Source organism: Stegodyphus dumicola, chromosome 12, assembly GCF_044657685.1.
Source record: "Stegodyphus dumicola isolate Sdum_Otavi_A_Nest chromosome 12, ASM4465768v1".
Lineage (NCBI taxonomy): Eukaryota > Metazoa > Arthropoda > Arachnida > Araneae > Eresidae > Stegodyphus > Stegodyphus dumicola.
Window position 1 is genome coordinate 52,192,040 of NC_140779.1, and position 26,811 is coordinate 52,218,850.

Here is a 26,811-nt window from a genome sequence, read left to right on the forward strand (position 1 = left end):
TAAACGAATCTGCCTGACTTAATTATTCCTCCTTTTGGGAAAACGGGTCGAAAGAGTTGTCCCGCTGACAACTAACGAATGGGGAGAGAGAGACGTTGTCAAACCTGGAGGCCCCCCTCTCTTGAATCGATAACTCGCGAATCGATACTTGACCTGAAAGTGGGAATTCAATAGGGCCGAGGCTTCTCACTTAGCGCAATGTAGGTCATCGGATACCCAATTTAGCATCCATGGCAAACAACGGGTATAGGGATTCGGCTCTGATTTCTGTTGTGATTGTGTTTGATGGGTGTTCCGCCTTTTCCCCATAAACTGTCCGGGATTCCTAGGCCCTGTTCATCCCCTCTCCGGTATTTACGCTCCCCCCGTCGCGGTCGACGGGGAATGTTTCTCGAAACAGAAGCAACTTCGAGGTCATGAGATCAATACGACTAGAGCTGTTCAATGGACGTATAATGACCATCAACCCACTCCCAAAAAGGTCAAAGTTCTTATTTGCGGCGGAATTCTCCTAGACTAGAATATAAGAAAATCTCGCGTATGTCATTGCAAATCTCATTTTCTAAGCTAGAAGTGCCATAAGTTTAATTTGTTGATTATAAATTACGAAGATATTCCTCTAAAAGAAATACTTTATAATTCGTTTCTTTCCTTCAAAATATCATGGTTTGCAAAATTGTTTATTACATTATCTTAATTTCTATAGAACAAGACAGGGAAGACTGTTAATTAGCTTTTCATTTATATTATTTAACTGTTCAGGAGAGAGTTATTAGCTTAATACATATAAAAAGCTCTCGAATTCTTTATATTTTATTATACTGCCTTTATGTACTTAGTGATTAATAGAAATTTTGATGCGTCATTATAAGTACAATAAGTACATGCGTACATTTTTACTATAAGTACATGAGTCACTTGCGTTAAAGATTCTACTTGAGTACTGAGAAGGATTCAAGACATTAATTCTGGAAAAACACACTTGAGAAATTGTGTCTGACACTGAACACACTGGAAACAAGACACACTCTTTACCGTGTGTCTTGGAAACAAGACACACAGTAAAGAGTGTGTCTTGTTTTTATGGCCAAAGTTGAAAGTCTTCTACCAATTTTACAATATTAGCGTTCTCTCGTCGTATTTTCATTTTTATGTTATTTAATTTTGGTTCTTTCAAATCAGTGCAACATGGGTTTGCTGTCAATGCTTGGTCCTCAACTGAATGGATCCATATCTCTTGCCCTCGGCGTTATTGTAAAATAACTGTATTCGTTTAGAAAGGCATCGAACTATTAAATGACCAATAGATACTGCAGTCGCTGCACCATGATATGTGGTTTCAATACGCTGGGGCCACATGCCATTTCCGCCATGACGTTTGGGAGCACTTAAATGTGACATTTTAATAATAGCGGATCACGCTTGGCTGTCACAATAATTGGTCGGCATGATAGCCGGCACTATCTTCTCTAGGGTTCCCCCTTCCCTGGATTCCCCCCTTCCTGGATCATACGAAAGGTCTAGTGTACGATGCACACGTGGGCAGAGAGGAGACTTTTGAAATATTCCGGCTGCCTAAAAGATTTGCATCTTTTAGGCGGTAGAGTATTTCAAAATTGTCCGGTGCTCCATTCGGGACCGGTATCAAGATTGCGTTCTGGTTAGTGTCCGTAACTTGAAACACCGTCTGAGAGCTCTCTTAATATCGGAACTATTACAGTTTTATAAACAAAATAATTCTTCATTTATGTGTTGCTCTTTTTGTACATTGCGGGGAAAAAAAAAAAAGGAACAGTTCTTTATCTTCCGTTCTACTGGTCCGATTAACGAAATTCAACTTACGTTTTTCATGTCTCGAAAGCGCGACTTAGGATATGTATATTGTTCTAATATAGGTATTTTGACACAAAATCGGACTTTTTCTGAAATAACATACCAATTGTTTACCATATTTCAATTCTACGACTCAAATTATGCCAAACTACCAATTTCTGTAAAAATCGTACTTGTAGTTTTTAAAAAATTAGCTCTCAAAATTTTAGCTCCTCCATATTAATTGAATCTTGTATATATTTATTAATACCTCTTTTTTTATTAAACTTATTTGATTCTGCCTTTCGCATTTCGAAATTCGGGTTCATTCCAAATAAAATTCGCCCATTTTTATGATTTATTTTTAAAATTTGTATTTTAAAATAATTTTTATAATTTAAAATTTTTTTTTTAATTATAATCTATAAAAATTTTACCATTATCTTAAAGTAGACGCATTTCTAAGCATATCTGCAAAAAAGTAGAGTTTTTATTCAAAATTTCCTAAGATATACGTGAATTTATATATTGGCACATTTTGAAATTTGGCATATTTGTTGAAAGAGATAAAACGTTAAATGTGGTTTAGACACTTTGCTAAAATTATTTGAAAGTAGGAACATTGTGACTTTTTTTCCGCTCATGCACAATATAAAAAGTTAGGAACAAGGTGCCTTTTTTTCCGCTCCAGCATAATGGAAGGGAAAGGAAAATTGGTTGCCATATATTAAGAAGTGCGCCAAGTGAATTAATTATTCTTGGCGCAAACTGAAAAAAATTCCGCCAACATAAAATTTTTAATTTCTCTGTAAATTTCGCACCAAATTTTACAAAATTTAATATGTAGGCATAACTTGAGTCGTAGAATCGAAATATGTAAAAAAAATGGTATGTTATTTCAGAAAAAGCCCGGTTTTGTGTCAAAATACCTATGTTAGAACAATGCTATATATAAATCTAATATATATCCTAAGTCGCGCTTTGGAGACATGAAAAACGAAATTTGATCTTTTTCAATCGGCCCAGCAAAACGGGAAATACAGAACTGTCTTTTTTTTTTTTTTTTTTTTTTTTTTTTCCAGTGTACATGACGTTCTCATTCCCGACCTTGCATTTCTATTTAATCCCGATTCGTCATTGAGCAATCCATGTTTCACGAACGTTTAGACATACGGAAGCATATCACCTTGTCTGCACCCACCCATACACGTATATTATGTATATATATATATAAACTTAAAGCACCTAAAGTTAAAATTAAATTGGAATCAAAGCAAGGGAATTCCTCAACAGCATTAATAATTGCAACCGTGTATAAGGGGTTTAACACATTATCTAAACGAATCAAAATTAAAATAAGAATTCATAGTAGAACAAACTCGAAAAAAAAAAGTGCGAAAGAGAAAAATATACAAAACTATAAAAATTGATCTTCTTTTACTGAAACTCCAATTCAGAGCTCATCAGTGGAAAATGAATGAAAGCTTTATGAATTAAAAGCTGTGTTTTTGCAGGTTTAGAAACAGTTTACGTTTCTTATTCACTTCTTTCATCGTACCAACCACTTGATGACGATTTCATTTTTGATTCTGGTATGTTTTCTTATTTCTTGCAGTTTTCCACTGTGCTCCTAGTTGTTTGGTTTTTGGCATGTGATTTATTCTGAATTGAATATGCAATGAATTTTAAACGTATTTTTTACTTTATTTTGCATTACTACCACGACCTTTTGCTGCTATCAGAGCGCAACTGGATTAGTCTTTGAACTATTTTTTACTTTGTATTTATTCATTTATATATATATACTGATAGAATACACTATACACACTGGTTATCATAAATTAAGGAAAAATCCTAAAAATAGCGATAACTCCCTCAAAAATAAGCCAAACCGTGTAAAATTTGAATATGTTGCCAAGTAAGAGTAGCTCAGTAAAACTGCGATATGCAAATTAGTGGCGCTGCTTTCGGAATACGTCATCTGCGAGGAGCATAAAAGTCCATGTTTGAGAGTAAGCTCATATATTTCACTGTGACAGTGACATCAAAATTCTGAGATAGCCAATTCGTAACAATGACCTCCAGGCATCATTTGCCTGCAGAACTGCGATGGAGAGCCATTGGGAGACTAGAGGCAAGACAAAGTCAAACAGAAGTGCCCAGATGGCTAAATGTGAGTCCTTTTGTGGTTCATAGATTTTGGAGGCAATTTCAAACCACAGATTCGGCATCTAGGAGGTTCAGCCAAGGACGGCCAACTGCTACGACGAGCGCCGATGACCGATATTTGACATTATGTGCACGCAGGAATAGAACCGCTACTCCGACTCTTCTTAGATCCTCCCTTGCTGCAGCCACCGGAAGGTTGGTGTCAACGTCAACTGTGCGTAGAAGGCTTCACGAAGGTGGTCTGTATGCGAGGCGACCAGCCATTTGTGTGCCGCTCACGTCACGCTATAGGAGGGACCGTTTTCAGTGAGCACGACAACATGTCCACTGGGCGCCTGATCAATGGAGGGCGGTTCTCTTTACGGATGAGTCCAGGTTTAGTCCAGAAAGCGATAGTAGGCGTTATTTGATATGGAGAGAATCTAGAACCGTAAGCATCCGTGAAAGAGATGCATACGGAAGGGGCAGTGTCTGTGTTTGGGGTGGCATCTCTTTGGGTGGACGCACAGACCTCCATGTCATTCCAAGGGGAACCGTGAATGCTCATATTTATAGAGATTACATCTTTGATGTTTATGTGCGCCCATATGCCGGGACAATAGGTGATGCTTTCCTGTTACAGGACGACAACGCAAGACCACACAGGGCTCGCATAGTAGATGATTATCTTCAGCTGGAAATAATTATGCTCATGGAGTAGTCAGCTCGATCCCCGGACTTGAATCCTATCGAGCACGTTTGGGATGCTTTAGGGAGACGTCTAGCTGCTCTCAATCCGCACCCTCAGACCCTTGTCGCGCTTGCAACTGCTTTGCAAGAGCAATGGCTCTCGCTTCCTATGAAACTGATAGACCGCATAATTGAAAGCATCACACATCGCTGAATGTGCAGTATTGTTTCTAGAGGCGGTTATATTCTATATTGAAGGTACTTTTACTATAGCAAACTGACAGCTTCGATTTGTTCATTTTATACATGTGCTAATTTCTATACTACCATAATAGTTTAGTAATTTTTTTTATGTTAATTGATACCTTACTATGTGTTGTATATTGTGGGTTAGTTTCATTAAATTCTACATGTAACTTTTTCAGCAATCGTGATTTTTGTGATTTTTACTTAATTTATGATAACCAGTATATATATATATATATATATATGGAAAATGAAATTCCAACATTAAGAAGGAATTGTGCTAGATAAACGAAATTTATGAGGCTTGGTTCTACATCCGAAAGAGGACGTGTATTCTAATTTCATGCTAGAGATGAATAAGTGCACTAGCGTCTCTGTGAACATGCAAATCATGTCTGCTTAAAATAGCGATTTAAATTTCTTGCACTTCATTTATCTGCAAAATTGGACGTTGAAGTGTTCTACAGATTGTAGATATGTTGTCTTGGTTTGCGAGATCACTCGATCTTTATCTCATCGAGCACGTATGGAACATGGCGCAAATCCAGTGTCCTCCACAACCAAGAAACCGTTCTGATTTGACTGACCAAGTGCAACAGTCATGGAACTTCATGTCATAAAATTGCATACGGTACCTGTACGACACAATGCTTGCATTCAAACTCACGACGACGTATAGCTATTATTTTAATATACCACAATTTTCATTTGAAATGGCTCTTCTCACGCATACTTTGTGACCTTAAAATATTAATCAAATGAATATTACATAGACAAATACTTTGCCTAAATTTCATTCCTCTAAACTAATTTCTTCTTGGTTCCGGGAGTTTCATTTCATATATCTTTATATATATAAGCTGCTTAAGTGTTTGTCGCCGATAGTTTATTATTGCCACTCGGAAGAAAGAGAGCAAAAATTAACGTTCCCGCTGTTTTTAATTAACATCTCTGCCGATTTAAGTCGTACGAAGATGAGAACGATATCGATGGATTCGGAGAACTTTTTGGAATCCAAGGATACGCGTCTCGAATTTTAACTCGGCGCCGTTCCATTGATATTCGAGCAACAAGAATTTGGCATATAGCCAAATCCCTCTAATAGGTAAAACCCAAGAAAGAAAGTGGAAAATGTAGGGAAAAGTAGTGAAAGATTAGTTTTTAATTAATATCTCGAATAATTAAAGGTCCCACGAAGACGCGAATGGTCAAAATGGCGTGCCACGGACCTGCGGAATCCAACGGTGTGCTTCGCTAAGCCCGGGAGCCAGCCGTTTCGGAGAAGATGATGTTACTTCACCCCATATATATATGCGGCTTAAGTGTCTGTTTGTAGCCGATAGTTTATGGGTTGCTTGCGTAACTGTACTAGCCAATGGGGGGAAGTTGCCACGGCACAGGGTTGCCGTTTCAATTGAGATGTAGACAATTTCCTGTAAAACTTGCCTTTGCTATGACCATCAATAAGTCTCAGGGCCAAACGCTTAAGCGTGTTGGCATTTTTTTACCTGAGCCTGCATTTGCACACGGTCAACTTTATGTTGCCTTTTCAAGAGTTTGTGAAAGAACGGACGTAAAATTAAAAATAATTTATGGTCCTCTGAGAGGCGAGCTTAAAAATGATGGAAAGATCTATGTGTACAAAGAGATCTTTGATATGTGAATTAACATTTTATTATTTAAATCACCTTTATTTATTGGGCTAGCGGTGGCTCTTATGAAATGTAACGTCAGTGGTTTCCTTCATTGCATTCTACTTTAAGCAATTAAGCAAGTAGAAGGGGGAAACCCCGTGGGGCTGTAAGCAAAGAGGCGTCCTTGCCGCCTGCTCTGGGTAATTCAGTCTGAATTAGCAGACACCTTTACACAAATCATTTTAATTATAATTTATAATATCTAGAACAGCGGTCATTTCGTATGACCGGCGGGCTTTCTAGTATATATATGTATATATAGAGTTCTTGAACCGGAAGAAAAGGTTTTTCATATATCTGTTGGCAAATTTAGACAAATTTAGCCACTGCAAGCTGCTAGGAGAATGAAACTTTTATGAAAAATTTAAAAACTTCCTGAAAAATGAAGCAATGCATATAGGTTATTTAGCAAGTTAAAAGTTCCTGCTTCTTCTTAAGGCCGCTCCAAATTACTAATTCTTCTGGAAGGTCAGCATTTTCAAAAATGTATTCTTGGCAATAACTGATAAGAGAAAATTTACAGTTTTTTTTTTTTTTTAAAGATACAGAAATTCACACTGCAGAAATTTTAATTGAACAAGGAAAGTAAACCCCTAAAATATATTTAAATTTTTCTTTTAATCTGAAAGGTTTCAAATTTTAAAGTACATCCAAAGGGGCGTTCTTTTTACATTTTGCGTGTGTTACCTTTATGTATTAAATATCGTGTTTTTTTGCACTTAAACCATAAAATTCCTTTCAAGAGGAATATCGCAAAATAATTTTAAACTGAGCATATCTTTAGAATTTCCGATACACAGATTCCCGCTCTGGAGATAAATATGTTTTTTTTTTTTTTTTTTTTTTTTTTTTTTTTTTTTTTGTACAACGTTGCCATTGCTCGCTTTGGAATCCTTCAGTTTTTTAATCAAAAATCCGTTAAAGTTTTACAAAATACGAAATCGATAATAAAACAAATTTCAAGTTTGGGCTTCCACATGCCCATATTCGCAGTAGGATTACGTCATTCAAAATGGGATGGCTCTAGGTACCTCTGTTTTATCACAATGCGAGAAACATACATACATTTATACAGATTCTTCATTATTTAATTTCTTCAAATATAATACAGGGCGATAATATTTGGTGGCAACAGTTTGAAACGGACATTCAAAATGATTCGACGGAAAATCGCAAAACGAAAACAATAGTCTCTCAGGGACAAAGCCACTTAGAAGTAAAAAAAAAATACTAAAATTATATTCATCATATATATTACAAATAAAATAATATATGAACTTTTATATATATTAATATATATATCATGCACATTTTATACATATTAACTTATAGGTATTATACATTAAAAGAATCAAATATCCTTTACATATTACGACAAAAAAGTATTCAGAATCTGTATAATAAATGTAGCATACAATAGTAGTAAACGAAATCGGAAAAAGGTTGTTATATTTACTGTTCGGTATAAGCGGTCGAAACAAAAGGCTGACGAATGCGATCTTAATTTGGCTGTAACGAGTCTTTAATAAAACGGACGTCCGGTCCCCCAGCGGAACGGAAGCCGCGGAATGAGTGAGAAGAGTCCATAACCACTTGGCACTTCCACAAAATTATCATCATATCGGAAATTCGAAACTTGTTGATTGCGAAAATCTCCGCTTAATTACGTTCTAGATTTAGATATTAACGCGAGTTATAGAAGAGGAGAATTTGGCTTTTACTAAATGCCCTCTTAAGATTTCGATGGTTATGGCTTCCAGGATATTAAGGGGCCATCTGCATATCAAATTCTAGCCAATCAAGAATCGGCGAATGCAAATTAAATTTTTCGTTAATTTCTCACGAATGGGAAAGGGAAAATTAATTTCCGTTTAACGATTGCATAATTTGCGTGACTCAGTGCATTAAAAAAGGAAAATGATAAAAGAAAATGAATGATTGTATTAATTTCGTTATAAATTTTATATGCAGATCCTGCTTTGTCACTTTTATGCATTCATAGAATAAAAAAAATGCAGAAAATTTTAAAGTTTTAAATGTTTTAAAGTTAAATTATAAGAATATATTTAATACATTATTACGAATAAAACTCAGAAAGTTGATTATGTATATATGAAAAATCTATTAAATTTTAATTTAATGAGGCCTTCCAACCAGAATGATGGTTAGTGTCTCTGATTGCCATAACGAAGGGCGCCGGTTCGAATCCCGGAGAAGGCCCCGTGTTTGTAAATGTATAGTGTCTATGCAGCATAGGGGTACTCTAGATATGGGGAGAACAGAAAGTTATTTCAAAAAATCGGTGTTAGGGGAAGAGGAGTTGGAGACCCTCAGACCCGTCCTCACCGGGTCGCTCTCCATTAGAATTTTGAGAGGGACTGACCAAAGTCGTACTGTTATCTGTATATAGTGTCCAGGGCTCTTGCCAACGATACGCGCAAACTTGCATTCCTTGCCATGATGAATTTCGTGGGCTCGTTCTGATGTTATCATCAGACAACAACAGTCACAACAGCAACAGCACATTTATTAAGAATGACCTCATTTATATTTATATCTAAATAGTTTAGGGAAAATCTATTTCAGTGAATACACCATGGTAAAGTAATATAGCATAATACGCATATGGAAAAGAAATACACATTGTATTTCTCAGTTCAGTTTCAGCTTACTTTCTGTGCTATACTTAACTTAATATAATATCTAGCTTTCTAATCTGCATCCAAAGCCCAAAAGCACCTCTACTAAGCGCATTTTGTTTTCCTGAATTGCAATTCGACAAAGCGAAAAGAGGGGAAGGGAATCGGAAAAGTGATAAAAAAATTCTGTACACGTGAGGGTGGGAAAACAATTAAAGGGGTATCTTACGTAAATTAAATGTTGAATGTAGGGAAGTTTTCATGAAAGATAGAATGCAGGATAACAGTTTCTAAAAGTTAGAAACTGTTACTCTGGGTTCCAAAACAGCTTTAAAATCTCCTCTTCTATATATAAGATAGTTAATCTATCTAATATAATAGATAATTTAACTTAAGAAGAGTATAGATAAGATATCATATTCAAAGCATGGCTTGAGTTGGACGTCAACTAGAAATCGTGAACACTGGGCAGTGATGTTCGATTCGTTCTCTGCCTAAAACTAAATGTAGCGAGCACGCGCAAGCCAGAAGCATACTCTTCCTTAAAACTCTAAAAGCATCAGTTTAAGTACTAGCTCCGCGCATTTACGTTCTGCTGTATAAAAGAAAGAAGTTAGTTATAGTAAAGGCTGAAATTATAATTAACTGGCTAATTTAAATAATAATCTTACAAGCTATATGAAAACAATGATTCCCATGCCAAATAACTCATCATGTCATTAACGTTTTCTTTTTTAAAACACATTATATCTATATTTCTATTTCTTGAATCGTGCTCCATATATTTGTATATATTCTTTTCTCTGCTAAGAATAATACGAGATCAAATTGTTTCTCCTGTACTTCAGTATCTTTCAGGCGATATTCTCCTGCCTCATCATTTTTTTCCTAAGTGAATCGAATCATTCTTTTCTCCACGGAAAGAACATTTCCATAGAGCAGTGATGGCGAACCTATGGCACGCGTGCCACAGTCGGCACGCAGAACTTCATCAGCCGGCACGCGACTAAAATACTATTTCCTTAATCAATAGTCACAATAAAATGATACTATGTAATTTAAATAAGTGTTTTAGTATGTTCTTGAGCGTTTTACTTACTTACTTATCGTATAATGCTACTGGCACAGGGCAAAGCCTAGATATAAAATTTTAATATATCAACATAGAAGTTATATACATATTTATTGACCCAATTTTCGACGTTTCAATTGTTTGGGCCAATAATATTACTTGTTACATGGCAAAAGATACGCCAAAGTTGACGAGGGTAATGTTTGCTAAACGAATTCAGATTTATTGCAGACTACCTGTGAGTTTTAATACTTTGATTGTTAAATAGATTCCATTTTTCAGATCTAAGGATTTTGAGGTAACTTAAGAATAATTCTAATTTAATATCTTCAACGGAATATACGTACAAATATAATGTAAAAATATGCAGTTTGATAATATAGTAAAACACGAAAGCTTAGTAGGGAAACCAAGCTTATTCACATGCGCTCAGCCAAAATAAGCCCAATAAAGTCTCGAAAAGGAGCATATGAAATTTAAAGTTAAAAGTTTAGCAAAGAGATGTTCGGGTTAACGGTTACTGCTGTCCCTTGTTCATATCTGAATCCGCAGCCATAGACTGTTGATTCGTTAAAAATCCAATTTCTTACTATTGGCTAATAATGTTACCTCTTTTAGTATATGATCGATTTATATTTAATGCTTCATTTCAAATTATGTGCTTTTCTATACTCCAGGTCTTGAACCCTCACAAAATAACTCCAGCAAAAAAGGCAAAATTAAACATTGTTAGTGGAAGATCATTTCAAGAGACCTGGACAGAGTGGAGTTCATTTGGAGTTATTGAACACATTAGGAAAGCATTATGCATTTTGCGCGGGGAAAGTACTGGTATCGCACATCTAGTGTCAGACGGCACTTTAACACAAACCAAAAGATTGTTGCCTAACTTGATGAAGCTGAACGGAAGGTATTTATTGAAAGGAAATTGAGGAATTATAATTACCAGAAAGTTAGTTTTTGCAATTATCTTTCTAAAACAAACCGTCTAACAACGGCCAGCTTTCAAATTTAACTGTGCCTGGCAAAACATGGTAAACCGCTCTCCGATGGGGATTTAATCAAAGAGGTCATGTTGTTTGGGAGTAATTCCTTTTTCATGACTTTCCAAATAAGGACAAAATTAAACAATGCACCGCTGAGATGCCACTTAGCAGAAATACCTTTAAAGATAGAGTCCTGCAGAAGGCAAGTGATATTGTATCAGCAGCTCACCACTGACTTACAAAAGGCAGTCTGTTACTCAATGTGCTTGGATGAAAAAACACATATAAATAACCGTGCAAGGCTAGCAATAATTTTGCGTTATGCTGTTGGTGATACGATGAGAAAAGAGCTGATTAAATTGGCATCTTTGCCCGACAGAACGCAAGGAATAGATATTTACAATGCTGTGTCCGAAGCTCTTTTGAAACAATACATAAGATCAGAAAAAGTAGTTTGAATTACTAGTAATGGTGCGCCTTGCATGTTGGGAACAACATCTGGTTTCATACATTTCTTTGTTAAAGAATCAAAGCATCCAGTTATTCAGTTTCATTGTCTCATTCACCAAGAAGCTCTTTGTGCCAGGGGCAGCTGCAAAACATTAGACGATGTTCCCAAAGATGTCACCAAAATGGTGAATTACATCAATGGCTCGAGCTCTTAATTATCAACAGTTTAAGCATCTTGATGAGGTTTAAGCACAGTGTAACATTTTGTTTATGTACAATAATGTCCGACGGTTGAGCAGAGGACGGGTTTTAGTGAGATTTGTAAGCTGCTTGGAGGAAATTAGGCTAGTTTTGAATGAAAAAGGGCACAAAAAGCAATTAATGACAGCTCCACTGATATGGTCTGACTTAACAACGTTATGGTTTTTACAGATTGTACACAAAACTACAAGCAACTGCAAGGCTTGGGGAAAAAGGCAGAAAGGATGTTATGCGATATAAAACGTTTGTAAGAAAACTGCACGTTTTTCAAAGAGATCTTGAAAGTGGGAAGCTGAAATATTTTTCAAATCTAAAGATGCATCTACAAAATTTTACACGATTTGCACCTTTAAGTCAAACCTTTAAGTCATGAAGAAATTTATAAGAAATTTTCGAGCATCATAGCAGCTGCAAAGGAGAATTTTAATGACAGATTTCCTACAGTTCCGTCAGATGGAAACAACCATGGGTTTTCTTACTTCTTCAGGTAAATCTAAGTTTGAAGAACTTTAACTTTCTTGTTTATAATGGTGAGCTCTTGAAAATCTGGAAATGGAGCTATTGGAATTTCAAGAAAGCTCTTTGTTTGGATCATCTTATGCGTGTGAACAGCTGTTTTCAGCTTTAAATTATATCAAATGTAACACAAGAAACAGATTGACAGATAACCTGAATGCTGCATATCTATTTCCTGTCATAAAAAGTTTTTTGTATCGTTGAAAACTCTCTTCGCATTTTTTCTCTTTAAGTCTTAAGACGAGTGTGCGTTGTTTTGCTAAACCAAACTCCCGTTTCCAAGTTTAATTGGAGTGTTGGCACTTTGCTATGAATAAGTGGGTTTTGGTTGAATTTTTGGGGTACGCGGTATGTGTCCTTTTGCATGTCATATTGAAGTATTTGAGAAAATACAACCAAAAGATGCAACTCTCATTTCATTTACATCTTATCAGTTTTTGGTCAGAAAAGATCGATCTGGAATGGAAGCGGTACATTTTTAAATAGTCTAACAATGATGTAGCTAATGATACGTAATGTTAAACACTCTCAACTAGCTTAATTGGTCCTTCTTAAACAGTTGATTCATTTCTACATATTCTGTTTCCTTTGTGCTTTCAATTAACCGATTCTTCATTCCAAAAATGTAAGTAAAATCATGTGTAATAATCTAAATTTACTGAACTAGATCTGTAAAGCTAGAGCTAAGTAGGCCATTTTTAATTCTAATCAAGCCCAATGAATTCTAAATAACCCTTACTGATTCTAAACCACCAACAGTTCGCTGACTGCACTGGCTATATATTAAAAAAATTATCAGATATTTTTATCAACTTTTGCAATGGTGCCCGCTCAACCGGTATAGTGGTTTAGCGACCCTGATTGCCCTAGCGATGCGCCTGGGTTCGAATCCGGAGAAGGCATGGCTGTAATTGCCCGTCCATTCATCGACGGCAAAAAGGTGGCCACCTATTAAATGCTGGTGCTTCTATAATGAAATGGCCACCACTTCCGGCATTTGTAGTGGCGCAAGGCCAATCGCTAATAAACAAAGCTCCCGGCCATTAAAAACGATCCTGCAATGGTATGTTTTATTTTTTTATCATCTTTCAGCACCATCTATCTCTCTCTCTCGGTTAGCATTTAAAATAAGATCCAGTGCAACAGCAATATCGCAAAATAGTTTTAAAACGAGCATATCTTTAGAATTTCCGATGCAGAGACTCACGCGCTGGAGATAAAAATGTTTTTTCTGCACAACGTTGCCATTGCTCGCTTTGAAATCCTTGAGTTTGTTAATCAAAAATTCGTCAAAGTTTTAAAAAATAGGAAATCGTTCATAAAACAAATTTCAAATTTGGTCTTCCACATGCTCATATTCGTTGGAGGATTACGTTATTCAACATTCGATGACTCTATGTACCGTTGTTTTATCACAATACGAGAAATATACATACATTTATGCAGATTTTTCATTATTTAATTTCTTCAAATATAATGCAGGACTCTAACATTTTGTGGCAACAGTTTGAAAAGTGAACCGACAATTATGAGTCCGACGCAAAATGCCAAAACGTAACTAACAGTCCTTCGGGATTCAAATCCCTTTGGACTAAAAAGAAAGAAAGAAAGTTTGTAAAAAGAAAGCAGTCTCTGGATTAGAATTTAAAAAGTCAACGAAAATGTTTTTTTTTTTTTTTTTTTTTTTTTTTTACGGTGGCAACATGGCTAAAACACTGCCTAACAGGGCTCCGCAATACTATAAAATATATATCCCTAGGAATTTAGTGTTTCAGTACGGCCAGAGCAATACACTAATCCTAAAATGTTTGGAAACCACTGACATAGACAACGTGTGTATGTGATTATGGCAAAGCCTCGAGGGCTATCTGCTTAAAGGGAGGGATGCCTTCGTGGAGAACTTTCTGAGAGAAACTGGCTCGTATACACGTTACACATGGAGAAAACCACGAAAACGCCCATGCAGTCAGCCCGTTCGCGGGATTCGAACCTCGGGCACCAGTGTTCAGCGACTTTACCGCTCGTAGACAACGAAACACCGGTTAAGATTTGATTTACCGAGTATGCATTACCTTTTGCCCAAAGAATGTTTAAAATCAATTAATAAACTTCATAATGAATTCATATATGAGGAAATTTAAGAAACTTTAAAACATTACTTTCGAAAATACTGCTTTAATAAGAAGGTCAACAACATTAATTATTTTACGTAAGTTTAAGGATGAAAGTTTGAAATTTAATTTAGAAAAACATCTAATGATTAAGTAGCGTTGCTTGTTTCTAACACATATTTATCCAATTACAAAAACACATTTAATTTGAAATACAACTTTTATTTTTTTATAAATAAACAAATAAATAAAAAACAGCAAAAAAAAAAAATCTGAAGACTTTTGGATTTTATATTACACCCAAAGGGGCGGGTTATTTTTTTTTTTTTTTTTTTTGACGTTTTGTGTGTTACTTTTATTTATTAAATATCATGTTCTTCGCATTTAATCATAAAATCTAATTCAACAGCAACGTCACAAAATATTTAAAAAACCATATCTTTAGAATTTCCGAGACATAGTCTCGTGCGCTGGAGATAATATTTTTTTTGGGGGGGGGTACAGTGTTGCTATTTCCAGCTTTGAAATTGTTGCGTTTCTTAATGAAAAACTCATAAGTGCTTTTCAAAGTGAGAAGTAGATAATAAAACAAATTCCAGATTCCAAATTTGGGCTTCCAGATGCCCACATTCGAATGGAGAGCTACGTTATTCAAAATCTGATGTCTCTAGGTACCGTTGTTTTTTCACAAATTTCTTTAAATATAATGCAGAGCTCTAATATTTGGTGGCAACAATTTGAAAAGTGAACCGAGATTTATAGCGAGTCAACGCAAAATACCAAAATGAAATTATTAGCTTTCCTAGGCTAACTCCCTTTGGCTAATAAATGAAAATCAAATTAATATTAATCTGTCACATAAGCTTTATATGGAACTTTAGGCATTGCTTGATATAATGAGACGTCTAGTATAGCTGCGCTAAGATTCGATGAGATGCCTTTTAAAATTCGGTCCCAGTTCATAGGCAAACGATGACGCAATAATAGATTTAAAAATTAATGTCAAATCTTGGAATGAATGAGATTATAGTATTTACGATATTAACGACATATTTTCTTAAGTGTTAGTTGTTATATTATTTTACTAAAAAAGTTAGTTATAAATTAGTTACTCCATTATTTTACTAAAATTAAATTAGTTACTCCATTATTTTACTAAAAAATTAATTAACAAATGGAAGCATGAGGAATAAGAATTTGAAAATGCTTTGTTGCATTAAACGAACTTTCCAAATAATAACACTCTTTTGAAGTAATACTTTGCGAATAACTCGAAATGTGAATAAAATTATTTGTTACGCGTACGTATACACATACATCCATACATACACGCATATATATATGCTTTGTCATAATCAAATAACTAAACAAAACGACGTATCTTATCAAAATGTTAATAAATCTCAGTTTATAACAGTATTTTTAGTTGTAATTATTGTAAACTGAGATTTATTAATTTACTTCATGCGAATCCCATGCATGGACAACCTAATATGGCCCTAATTTTTAATTTTTAAGGTCTTTTTAGTTTATAGTTTGAAGTGAAACAAACGGAGCGGCTTATATTTGGAAGTATTTACATATATATTCAATTACATGTGATTAGAAATTAAAAACAACTATAACAATATTAATTCATTTCTCAATACAGTAGAAATTCTACTTTTCAATTTTACTTTTCCTTCTTCTTGCTAATTCTTCTATGTATGGTCACTAGGATTTTTTTGAAGCGGGAGACTTGACAAATGAGCAATGCTGTTGTCGGGACTCGAATCTGGACCTCATAAACACGGGCCAAGTGTGTTACCTTTACACCACGAAGGGATGCAGAAAGGAGGGAGAAAATACCTTATATACTCCCCCTTTTAAAGGGCGACTGGGAATTAGAAGACCGGTTCGCCAAATCCTGGTGGTGAAGATTCATCATCCAGTACCTTTTAGTTCCTCTGTAGACTCATTAGAATTTTTTCGATGTCAGAAAACTGAAGAAATATGCAAAGCCCTGGCCGGGACTCGAACTTGGACCTGTCGAATACGCGCCGAGTGTGCTACCGTTATACCACGAAGGCGTGCAGAAAGGAGAGTGAATTTTCTCTCTCATTATAAGATAAAAGCAGTAACTAACAAATGGTTTCAAATGTGAACAGAGAACAAGAAGCATTTGAAATATTAATTCGTTAATGAATTGACTAGAAGATTCGTTAATGAAGAAAAATATTGCTGTGTGAGTACGGGCTCGTAATAGATTGAATGTACAAGTCCGGTAATAGGTTAATAAAACTAATTCTTATCAAAAGAACTATATCAGAACCACGGAATTTTCCTCAGAGATATTCGTACAAGTGGTCACAATATCACGCAGTATAATTAGTTATACTTCAAACTACTAAAAACGTTAAAATACAACGCAGTGCAAAGCGTATCTAAAGAGAAAGCTAAATCCGATTTGTCTCAGTTCACGCGGAACAAATCAACTCCCAATAGCAGTAACTAAGCAACTGACTGAGATTTCTCTCTCTCTGGCCTTTTATAGTTTTTCAATCGGTCGCACGAGATCTTTCTGGTACTTTTTGCTTCTCGCGATTTCTGGAAAGCAAACAGAGTGTGGAATTACGGTTACAGCTAAATTGTGGTCAATCACATTTATTCAATTTCAATACAAATTACCGAGATATCCATTTACTCAATGCTAAATGCATGTGCATGTGTATTCTTACTTTTCCGGCATAGCCTTCTCTTAAAATTTGTATCGCGCTGCATTGCACGGGGAAATACAACAATTTTAATTATAATTCTTCTACTAAAATTTGCTACATAAATACAAAAATCGTAACAATAGCTACTATATATTACACTTCAAATGAATAATCATGAATGGGAGCGCTGGTGAATGTCGTCGATCACAAATCTAGAATAACGATATTGATAGTACTCATTTAAAGAAGTTCATTTGGGATTTTATCAAGTAACTCCCTGAAATGAAACTCCGAAGTCTTGCACCCATTTTCCTCTTTCATTATTTCTTTAGAGGACTTTTGCACCACAAGATTTTAAATGTCCGTTTTAAGAAGATATAAATTTATGCCCTCCAGATCTTACTCGGAATCTGAAATACCTCTTGTTTACGCTGATCAACATGCCAAACGGATGCGCCTTAACTAGCAAAAGCAAGGGAAGTTAACCTTTTTTTTTTTTTTTTTTTTTTTTTTTTTTTTTTTACTGTAGGTGTATTGAATTATATTAACAATATAAAAAATTACACAAGCTTTCAGATTTTACATTACGCCCAAAGGGACTTTTTTTTAACGTTTTGCGTGTTACCTTTATTTATTAAATATTACGTTCTTCGTCCTTAAACCTAAAGTTAAACTCAACAACAATATCTCAAAATCATTTTAAATTTATCTTTAGAATTTCCGATACGCAGTCTCGCGGGCTGGAGATAATTTTTTTTTCCTAATACAGTGTTGCCATTCCTCGCTTTGAACATACATTTACGCAGATTCTTCATTATTTAATTTCTTTAAATATAATACAGGGCTGTAATATTTGGTGGCAAAAGTTTGAAAAGTGAATCAACGCAAAATGCCAAAACGAAATGAATAGCCATTTGGACTAATTATTTTAATAGTACACTGAATAATAATATCGTATCTTTGCATAGCACTAAGGTTTCTTGAGATATTTTTGCAATACTTCTTAAATGATATTTTATTTACCAAGGCGATGAACTTCTGATTGTTATAAAAATTGTTTTTACGTTTTGTTATTTATCTTGAATAGATTATTTGAATTGACAAATGCCCCTATAAAGTAAAAAAGAGAGTTTCGCCCATTTATGAAGAACAACAGAAAGAACTTCCCTTGTCTTTCATTATATGAAAACAAGCCCCGTTCTGGGCACAGACTACTTCTACTCCGAGTGTTGACCAATGCGGACACTATGACACAGCTTCTGTACCATCCCTCTGCCAAAGTTCGGACGCATTATCGCGTCATGATACTCCGAAATTATTCCCGTGTCTTTCCGTCGTAGAGCTCAATGCATCGTTACCATTTCCGGAATGCTAATTTGTGCATCGAGGAAGGCCATTTGCACCTAATTACAACACCAGCGCCATTTGGGATGCCCACAAGGACGTCCTTCCGAAATGCCCTCCATCATTCGCTTAATTTCGAGTCGTGACGTCACAGGGAAATTAGTGATTAGGTTCGCTTGTCCAAACGCACATTTTTACCTTTTATTCTGGATATACAGATGAGGGAGAGGAAAGTCAGACGGCGACGGTTAAATGTCCGCTGCACGTTCATTACATTTAATCATTTTATGAAATTAACTAGAGAGTTAGTCTCTTTGGATATCAGCCCTAATATCATAAACTCGTAACCGTTCTAGTTCCTCTCAATGAATATTAATTACGCTGCAGAATCTATTAGAACTACTCACACTGATCCGACATTGCTATGCAATAGTTCTGCTTTCAAAGTTTTCCTATATTGATCAAAATGATGAATGTAAGTTTAAGTACTCATTAAAGCTGAGAAAAGTTTTAAGTTTAGATTTTGGTATAACTGTTACAGACTTTAGCACCAAAGGCTGATTTTAAGATGCCTGATGTTCAACAACAAATTTTCAATATAACATTTAGTTTTTTATTTTTTTTAATTTTTTTTTTTAACTTTCATAAGAATGTAATAATACAAAAATATCCAAATTTACATTAGAATTTTTTACTTCATAGTGACAATTTCTATTCTCGTTTCGATTCAGGTAATATAAGTTTAAAAGTGTTCATTCGAGTGTTTTTTATTTGTTCATAACAGTTCTCTTAATCAGAAATTCTTAAACTCGATAAATTAATTTCTAGAACAGAGAATTAATTAAGTGTAGAGACATTAGTTATTTTGGGAGCAGGAAAGATGAAAAATATGCAACGCCTTCGCCGGGAATCGAACCGTGAACCTCTCAATTACGCGCTGAGTGTGCTGACCACTACACCACGAAGGCATGCCAAGAAGGCGAGAGAAATACCTTATATAATTAGAATTACTTTTTCTTAACTAATTTTCTATTTTGGATTACTTTTGTTGTAAGCAATCTGTCATAACTGTTATTGCAACCATTCTGGATCATTCCTTTCGTAAGCAATGTACTGACGTTAATGATCGGTGATCCATTTACCTTAAATGAAAGAAATAATAAAAAACACACAAAAACATAGCCAAAAAAATAATAAAAAAAAGCCAAAAGAACAAAAAATAAAACTTAAAACAATGAATGAAAATCAGTTTTGATAGAGATGAAATGGAGTACTCGTTTTACGAAAGAAAATATGCAATAAGGTCATATGTTATTTGCATAGCATTTAAAATCCTCCATTTTCTGTCCCTATAAAACAAATATAATGTTAATTCCATGTATGTGACTCCAAGTGAAGCGACTCCTTGGTAAGCAAATAATTTCTTTTATTCGGAATAAACAGTTTTGTTCTACTTGTCATATTTAAATCCTTTTAAGGTGTGAGCCGCGCATGATCCCGCTATGCCAAGCCGGTAATGATATTTACACAATTATTTTGTTACAGCAGATTACCGAACATATTCTTAAAAGAAGTTTGCATCATTTTTATCTTAATGAACTTTATCTTTATTTGCTAAATTCAAATCCAAATTTAAAAAAAAAAAAAACATGGATGCTGCCTTGAAAGAACCTTACGTAATTTAGAATTTATGATAATTTTGATGTGCGCTTCTTGTAACAAATTAACGTTTCTTTGGTATGTGAATTGGGGAGACAGCACAGCCAAATAACAAAGTAAAATATTTAATTATCGGAGGAAGAAGGGTTGATTTTTTAACATTTCCTTCTCCAAAAAACTTAGTGATTCTACGAATCGACGGACATATTTTAATTTGCAAGGCCCTTGTGTTACATTACGTACATAAAGTTTACTATAGGAAAAGAGCAGTTGAGTTTCAAACAGAAATTATATGATTGGCTTTAAATATAGGCTTAAACAGAAATGCGGACGTATGAAAAATATTGACAACATTGCTGTTCATGCTGTTCGGGATCCTATGACTGTCAAGCGAATGTAGAATCAGTGTGTCTAGAAAAACCATACTGAACGCCATTCAAAATCTCGGTGGCTCCGAGCCAATACCAGACAGACAACAGACATGTCTTCTTGGCCTTGTGAAATCGTACTGCCATGTCACGTTCGCTGAGTCAGGAACTTGGCTGGTGGCAGGGTAACGAGGAACCGCATGGACAGTGTAACGACGTCTGCAAAATCAAAAACTGTCGGTAATGCGACCATTGTCGCGGTTTCCCATGATACTGCAGCAGAAATAGGCGCACGTACAGTAAAGGACGATGAAGGACGATGCTGGACACATGAGTGGCACTACGTGGTCTTTTCAGATGAATTCCGATTCTGTGCATAGCATCATGATGAGCGTATCCATGTACAAGGAAAGGTAATGTCTTGAAATAATATTGGGATGAAAATGTGAAGCTGACTAACATTCATTTATTAAAACACAAACGCAAAACTATATGAATCAACAATATTGTATTCTAACTAACAACAACAGAACCATCAGCTACTGTTGTCGCACATATTGAAGTAAATATTTCTTTTATGGGGCCCTCCAGATACAAAACACAAATGTAGACGTTGTGTAGCAGCACCGAAGAGAACGAATATTGCCAACTTGCATTTATCAACGTCACATAAGCACAGCACTTGGTGTGCTGATATGAGTTGCCATTTGAGTACACAACCCAGTTAGCTCCTGTTCGCATAGACAGCCTTTACTTTTCTGAAGTTTTGGCAAAAGATAAGGCAAAGCCTCAAAAGATAAGGCAAAGATGGGGCAAAATATAAGGAAAAGCCTCGAAAGATAAGGCTCTTTCGAGACCTGCGTGACGTATATTTCAATAAGCTAATGCACAGCTGTATATTGCCTTTGTTGTCCTGACCGTCTTCGATACAGAGGGTTCCTTGGCCGGCACGTTTCTAGATCTCTCACCCATTGGGAACATCTGGTTTTGCGTTACCAAGAGCTTGGCACGCTACCACTCGCCAGCTACTATAAGACTAGTGAATTCTGGCATAGGCTTAAAGCCGCATGGGGTGAAATACCTGTAGCCGTTATCCAAACTCAGTCCAACTTTCGTACCCTCCCGGATTATAATAGTTGCTGCTGCCAGAACAGCCAGTCTGCCTACTGAATTCTAAACGTTGTGTGCCCCAAACGTATTCCTTCTTTTATACTATACATGTAAAGAAGTTTCTGCTATTTGCTTTCCTTCCTAGTGCAGCAATTTTAATGACAGGCAGTGTACATTCGTTTCTAAGCTGGCCTAATTTCGCAGTGTTTTTAATAATTAAATGGAAATTTCGAGTCGAAAAGAAGTTATTTTAATGCAAGAATAGCAGGATCCAGCAAGAAACACACTGTGATTGCGAAATAAGTTATAAGGAACATAGAATAATAGTTGAAAAATAACCATTTCCTTTACACCAAAATGCAGCACCTCGACTAGAAATGACAAAATGTTAATTTTAAGGAATGATGAAATACATGGGACTGTTTCGCCACAAAATGCAGCTTTATCTAGCATACAATAACATGGGCATGGATAGGCATTACTATTTTGAATAATTAAGGCCAAGATGGTGGGAAAAAAATGGAAAAACAATGAATCTAATTATCATATTTTAACATAACGGTTTTAATAAAAAATGAATAAATAAAAGATGCAAGCTGAAAACCTTAGTTACAGATTAACATCTCGAAAATTTATCATTAAAGTATATTTTTTCCCTACTTCCAGCATGCCTTCGTGGTGTAACGGCAGCAAAATCGACGCGTATTCGAAAGGTTCACGTTCGATTTCCGGAGAGGACACTGAACATTTTTCACGTCTCCTCCTTCAAGAAACCTAACGACTCTACAGTGGCATGCTAACTGAAAGCTGTTGGACGATAATTTGTCTTCACCGAGAGATTTGGAGATTGGGTTCCCTAATCCCCAGTCACCCTTTAAAAGGGGCAATATGTAAGGTATTTTCTCCCTCCTTCCAGCATGACTTCGTGGTGTAACGTTAGCACACTCGGCGCGTATTCGAGAGTCGTGGTTCGAGTCCTGGCAGAGACATTGCGCATTATCATGTCTCTGCTTCAAAATAGCCTAATAGCTCTACAAAGTTTAAAATAACCAAAAAGTTTTTGGTTTAAAAAATATAAAAGATTAAAAAATTATAAACTTATTACGATATGCAGATCTCAGTGAAACCTCTTAGAACAGCTTTAAGCTAAGCAGTTATGATAGATCAGTGTACTATATTTGTGTAGTAGGTCTAACTGTCATAAATTTTCGTACTATCTCTTGATCAAAGCTAATAGAATTTTCACATTTTGGCAATTTCCTCGAAAAGTACTTAATGAAAGAGGCAAATTATGCTTCTAAATAAAAAGTATAAGTCTTTAATTCCGAATACGCAAATGTACATAAGCGTGCGAGAGGAGTATTTACAGAAAGCTCGTTCAAAGCGTACATAGCATGCATTTTAACTTTGAAATTTGAAGTCATGTTTTAACGTTTGGACTGTATTAAAATTAAATAAATCTTAATCCAACACAGATTACGGCAAAGCCTTCTACAGCTACATAACTATTAAAATTTTAAAGTCGTTAAATTCCTACAATATAGAATACTTTTATTAAAAAAAATATTTTTCCTTAAAAATATAGATAAAACCGAACGAAATATTCTTTTTATTTGAGTTTCACTTCGTTCCTGCGTGCAAACTAACTAAATCATATTCCATCTATTCTTTTACTTCATAAATTATATATCAAAAACGCTGATATTCATCGCTTGTTATAGAAATTAATGGAATAAAATTTCATCATAAACGAGGGGGGGGGAACCTGCCTTTTTAAAAAAAATTCCCACCACATCCCTTTTGGAAAAGAAGCACTGGATTCTTCTTCTTTCCTATTGTGAATTTGCTAATCTATGCGTTAGAGATATTAGAATAATACATCTCAATTTTTTTTTCCCTGAAAATCTTTTTCTCTAGTCTCGCGTGACAGAATTGCGGAGGAGAAATGACCGGCAAAATTGTTCTTTTCCCGGAACAATGGACCGGAGTTTCTGTCCTTTTTTGAAAAGGAAAGCCTTCCACAGCAGCCTCATTTGTCCTCGCAGTGTCAACAGCTCTGTGGGGAGTGCCTTTGTCTGAGTCTCGGGAAGGACTCTTAATTACCGTTAGCAACCAAGTTTTCGCCAAAGTTTTCCCACTACAACAAAGAAATTCGCGAGTCGATGGTTGTAGTCTCATCGACAAAGTCGATGTGTCGATAGGTTCTCAACTGGCGTGCCGCTGTTTCGGCGCTGAAGGAAGGATTGCGTTATTGGAAAAGTCTTGATTAATTAGTCCCAGGTAACAGATGACGGTGTGTCGAACAAGAGCGGAGGATGTGGCGCTTAATCATGAGTGAGTTTTGTCGTGTTTCCTGTACCGCTCAAGTTTTCTTACTTGAAAACAAGTTCGCGTTGGTGACTAAAATCTTTCAATGGCGTGTTAAAATTTTTAATATTCTTAAGAAGGCAGTCACAAATACACGCAATCATATTTGTTGCTAATATTAGTTGAGAACGGTAGAAGCTATAATACACTGTAAACCGAAGGGAACTTAACAGCGAGTCTAAATATGCCCAACATGTGCTCTCAAAAATGCTTAAAATGCCTATTTATGGTTTCAAACTTAACGATGAAAATTAATTCGCCAGGATTTTGTAAAAAATCAAATAAATGGCAGGTAAATTTATAAGGTATTTCTCCCACCTTTGTAGCATGCCTTCGTGATGTAGTGGTCAGCACGCTTGACGCGTATTCGAGAGGCTCGTGGTTCGAGGTCCTGGCGAAGGCGTTGCTTATTTTTCTTCTTTCCTGCTTCCAAAAAAAAAATACCTAATGTCTCTACACATTTTTGGACTGCTAGGGATGATAAAAAACGCGCAGTCGCGCAAAATTTTGCAATGATGTTGCTTAGTTCAAGACAGTATTTCCCAAAACTCTGACCAACGAGTTTAGTATAGAAATAGTTGCTCTGTTTAAAAAAAAAAAAAAAAAAAACTTAAAATTATCAGATTTTAAATTATGTCCAAAGAGGCTTTTTTTTTTTTTTTTTTTTTTTTTTTTTTTTTTTTTTTTCCCTTTAACATTTTGTATGTTACATTTATTTATTAAATATCATCTTCTTCGTACTTAAACCATAAAATTCAGTTCGACAGCAATAGCGCAAAATAGTTTTAAAATGAGCATATCTTTAGAATTTCCCATGCAGAGACTCACGCGTTGGAGATAAAAATGTTTTTTCTGTGCAACGTTGGCATTGCTCGCTTTGAAATCCTTGAGTTTGTTAATAAAAAATTTGTTAAAGTTATACAAAAGAAGAAATCGATCATAAAACAAATTCCAAATTTCAAATTTGGTCTTCCACATGCCCATATTCGTAGGAGGATTACGTCATTCAAAATTCGATGGCTTTATGTACCGTTGTTTCATCACAATGTGAGAAATATACATACATTTACACAGACTTTTCATTATTTATTTCTTTAAATACAACGCAGGGCGATAATACTTTGTGGCAACAGTTTTTTAAAAGTGATTCGCGGTTTGTAATGAATTGGTCCAAAATCGCAAAACGAAAACAATAGTCCTTCACGAACAAAGCCCGTTTGGACTAAAAAAAAAAAAAATAAAGGTGGTGGAAGAAAAGGCTTAGAAAATGTAATGTAATAATGGACTAATAATAAATATTAGCAGTTAATCAGTAATTACACATTAATTGATAACTTTACTTAACTATGTGTAATTATGTAACAAACAAGAACGCCAAAACGTCTTCGACGTACCAAAACTATTTCACTACTCATTCTGGATTGTGGCTCACACACTGTGAACCTTTGGTTAGTGGATACAGGAAAAAAGGGCTAAGAGAAGATGCACAGGAAACTGGTTCATTTAAATAACAGGGAATTTAAAATATTACTACAAAATATTATCAGATGATTTTGAAAAATTTATGCGTGTTTTGTACTTTTAAAAAAGCTACTTTTTATTCATACTAACACGTAGATATTGCTGAAACTGTTGTAAAGATAGCGGATCCATTCTCATTTCTGCATGCATGTGGGTAGTTTCTAAAAAGTGGTTTCAGAAAGAACCATGCGGTGAATATTCAGGAATGTTGTTTTTAGCCAAGCCTTAATGTCTTAAGGTCAAACATTCTCATATAGGGATTTATTCATATTCTTTTAGTACGAGGCTCACTTTGGAAATATTTAAGGCTGAAGCGAAGTACTGCTCTTTGTAGTAGAAAACTGCATAAATACATGCGTATCATGATATCAAGGGGTCAGAAGGGATTTTTCCCTTATATGATGTAACGTCTCGCCTTAAAGTAACGAGTTCTTGATGAACTGCATTAAGACGACGTGTGTGTTAGGATGCTTCCTCGCTGATTTCGACCGAAAATAGTTTTGTTTTATTTTAATCCAATACAGGATTTTATGCCTTTAACTTGGTAGTGCTAAATTTCGTGATAGCCTGTAATAATATAATTTCACTATTTATCTCTTGAATGACTGGTCGCAGTTTTCTTGGAAGTTGTTTAAGTTTAATAAATATATGAAAAAAGACAGGTCTCCGGATTACGCTAATTTTTATCATGTGATGCATTTTACTAGAAATACGCAAAGCATCAACTTTTATACGCACCCCAACGAAAAACGCTTCACTTGGAAAAATGCCTTCCGTAACCAAATGAAGCAAATAAAAACATCTTCTCATACAATCAAAATTATCTAAGATATTATTGACCAAAATTTTGGGAAAATGTTATTAAAAAACAACTATCAAAGTTAAGTTTTCTAATGCATTTATATTCCTAAAGCTTTTAGAAGAGAGAGTTTCAAATTTTTATTTGCAAGAAAAGGAAAATTTGAAATTTTATGTTTAATAAAATTCAGTGTTTTAATAACTCTAAAATCGGAATATTATTTATCTGTTTATATTTCTTTTAAAGCCATAAAATTGTCACAACTTTTTATATTTAAAGTGAAGTCAGAAATGCGCATTTCTATTTTGCATTCTATTATTCT

General features: G+C 35.1%; 1 long non-coding RNA gene across 4 annotated transcripts in view; it reads right to left on the reverse strand.

Moving 5' to 3' along the window:
- LOC118199411 (uncharacterized) overlaps positions 1–26,811 on the reverse strand; it is an 808,537-nt gene that overhangs the window by 524,647 nt on the left and 257,079 nt on the right. The window lies entirely within an intron of this gene.